The sequence below is a fragment of the Leptinotarsa decemlineata genome, unplaced genomic scaffold (genome assembly GCF_025532065.1).
Source record: "Leptinotarsa decemlineata unplaced genomic scaffold, Ldec_3_MD MMD2_tig00078363_RagTag_RagTag, whole genome shotgun sequence".
In the NCBI taxonomy this organism is placed as follows: domain Eukaryota; kingdom Metazoa; phylum Arthropoda; class Insecta; order Coleoptera; family Chrysomelidae; genus Leptinotarsa; species Leptinotarsa decemlineata.
Genome location: NW_027412728.1, coordinates 767,203 through 770,653, shown reverse-complemented (window position 1 = coordinate 770,653; position 3,451 = coordinate 767,203). Strand labels below are relative to the sequence as shown.

At 32.4% G+C, this 3,451-nt stretch overlaps 1 long non-coding RNA gene across 1 annotated transcript; it reads left to right on the top strand.

Annotated features, from left to right (window-relative positions):
* Nucleotides 1-1,426: 1,426 nt before the first annotated feature.
* On the top strand, nucleotides 1,427-2,273 carry LOC111507823 (uncharacterized). Its single transcript, XR_012468201.1, has 3 exons — nucleotides 1,427-1,588; nucleotides 1,995-2,078; nucleotides 2,135-2,273. It is a non-coding gene; the product is annotated as an uncharacterized lncRNA (long non-coding RNA).
* The last annotated feature ends 1,178 nt before the right edge of the window (nucleotides 2,274-3,451 follow it).

The following is a 3,451-nucleotide window of genomic DNA, read 5'->3' as shown; positions in this document are numbered from 1 at the left end:
AATGGTGGACGAGCGGGTTTGATGTCGTCGAGTAGAACTACACTGGCTTCACCAGTACATTTTCTATAAATTTGAAATTAATGTTGCCATCGGAGGTATGCAGCAAACCTCCACTATTGCCTACTGCTGATGTTGCAAAATGATTTCGCTTCCTATTGGAGCTACGTCCGAACTTGTCGATAGTCATGATACAAAATGTTACACACATCGATATGATTCCAAAAATATGCGTTTTTTAACGTGATTAGGGTGTTCAAAAATGGTCCTTTCAACGCATTGAATTTTTGTTGAATTTTTGATACGTTTTTTGGGACGAAAATGAACGTTTTATCGCATAAAATTTTTGGCATTTTTCTGACACGATTTTCGCGTCGTTTTTTGCATTATTTTTCATAGCGTGTTACAATGCAAATCATATGGGTTTTTGCACGAAATGATGGTTTGAAAAATAGGTTTTTTTCGATGCGATAGTTTTGACAAAACTGTACATTTGAACGCATCAAATTTTTGAAATTTTTTTGGTGCGATTTCCACGTCAGTTCTGCATTATTAATCGCATTATATTTTTGGAATAAAATACATGTCATTTATGGATGATTTATTACTGAATAATGTCGGATTCTCTGAGTTCATCGAATATAGCTGTAATTTCATTGTCATGTGACGTATTTCCAGCATCTTTCGAAGCTATAAGCAGCTTTAATCTATTGCATAACTCGTTTGAGTCATCCCAATATACATACTTGAAAGGCTTGTCATTATATATCCAATGATGAGTATCGATGGCGTTCGTTTGTAGAATGCTGGAACCAACATCATTGCTATCGTTACCTTTACCAAGCGTTTGTCGCATAACTCGTTCGGATCATTCATTTTCCCAATTTCAGAGCTAGATACTTTTTTCTTATACTTTTTTGAGATTTCATTAATTTTGTTTTTGCGAACAACATCGACTTCTATACTGAGTGGTTTCATATTGACGAATTGCGTTTCCATCTCTATTCACACACACTTATGTACTTGCGAAGCTTTTTCAATATCGCCCTTTATTCAAATCACATTTCCTGACAATACTTTCATACTTATCACGCCAACATTCGGCACACGTATAAGTTCTTTGGGTATCTTGGAATATGTCTGACACAAATAAATAACATCAATGTCCTTATGCCGACCCGTGGAATAATATTCACGAATTTTTTGCTGACCATCACAAGCTACATCATCGAATATGATCTTATCAAAAAACACAATTTCTTTTTGCAAACTCGTTATCAAAACCAGTATCAAAATAAATTTTCCAGTTTAGTCATTACCACAAAAATCTTATTTTAATTATCTACCACAAAATTCTCCCATCCACGCTTCTGTCTACTATTTAATATATGTTCTTTTACGTTTACAATCAATTGTCAGTTTTCACTTCGAGTCGACAACAGTTAGTATTTTAAAAGCTGTAACAATGAGTGATGAAAAAAAATGTGAAATTTTTCATTGATAATGAAACTGTAAAATTTTGGAATTATATTGCAATCAAAACAAACAGATACACTCACCCAATGTGTTTTTGGACGTATTTGGAAGAAAAGTATGTATACTCAAATGTATTTGTTGTGTGTTTTATGGTTTTTGAATTTTACAGTGATATTGATTTAGATGACATGCCAAGTAGTATTGAATTACCTGACTATTTAGTGAAAGAAAAGATTGAAAGAAGCAAGACTTTTATTTTGGCAATACATTTCCAAAAAAATTCAGAAGTTTACTCGTGCTCGGAATCTATTAGGGTATTTGTTGGACAAGTATGTATTTTGGGTAATGTTTACCGTGTTTCTAATTGAGATTTTTTATAGTGATTTAGACTTATCTGATATGCCCAAAAACATTTCAATACCTGTGGAGGTATTAAATTCAATGGAAATGAAGAAAGAAGTGATTGAGTAAGTTGATTCATTTCTTTCACAACTGAAATTTAATATTGACTTCGTCTTTAGATCTGAACCATCTCAACCCTCGGAATATGAGAACAACCTGAACCAACAATCACAACTAATTGATGAATCATGTCTAAATATTTTGTGAGTTGTTCAAAACTATTTTAAGTATCGAAAAATTTCATTGTGAATAATTTCAGCTCTCCAAAAACTGTGACGATGTCCCCCGCTCCACCCACATTACTGCCTATTGATACACCTCATTCATCAATCATATGTAAACGTTGTGGAGTGACATTTTGTTTTTGCCCGTGCAGTCTCGAGTGGCATCAATCTCATCGTCAAGATCTTGCTATGCATTACAAATGTAACGAAATGATGCAGATCACTCCTGAATAAATGATACATTTTGCTTGTCAATTGAAAACATAATTAAATAAATAGCATTTTTTTTAAAATGTTTTCGATTTTATTTGGCAACCATCATTATCTGATTTTCAAGAACGAAATAGTGATTGCGTTTTAAGTGGTATAGTCAATTTGGAAATCAATGATTCATCTTTCATTGAACTTCCACATCAAATTGCAAAAAAAAACATGCATGTATCAATATTAAAAATAATGACAATGCCTGATTCTCTTTTTTGTTTGAAATTCCAGTGAAGATACATTCAGCCACATGCCAAATGCCTTCTGAACTAAATGCGATACTTATTATCTAGCGAAGATACATACTAGCGAAAATTCGTTTTATTCCATTTACCTCCAACTCGGAATTCATTTTCAGCATGTTGCATCGAGGAAATTCTAACAAATGGGCTGTTTCATTGTTGATTGTGACATCTATTGGTAAATTATAACGTTCTTGAAAAAGTCTGAGTGCATTTTCAAAAAATTTGATTGTGTATTATTGTCAACATAACCATACTTTTCAAAATATTTTTTGCACATCAACTTACGATGGCTCGGCCATAGCCGAACTCAGTACCAAAAAAAATAACAACCGTCTTGAAATGAAATGAATTGATCAAACCTAAAAGTTTTTTATTTGTAATGAACTGAATATTATTATTTTGAAACATTCAACCTAATATATTACATGACAAATATTTCCCTGACTGAGAAGATTTTCCAAGTGATTCTGTCGCTAACGTTTTCGTATTACTTTTTTCTTTTTTGACAAAACGAAAACATGCTATTTTGGGAAACGACTGAATTTTTTTGCAAAAAATCTACGGTAATATCAAAATTTCATTTTTTTTAAATACCTACATACTCTTTTTTTCGCTTTCACCAAAACAAAAAAAACAATACTTTTTATTGTTCTCAATTACAATTCGAGTCGATTTATAAAATTCCGATAGCGTTCGTTGTTTGCGATAATATATTGCGGTCGTTCACTTTCCATTTCAACGGTAAACAAGTCGCTTCCATTTCACTTTCTACACATACACACATTCCATTTTTTTTATGCCGAAATGAGAGAGTCTTATTTTTTCAAAATCTTTTTTTTGGGG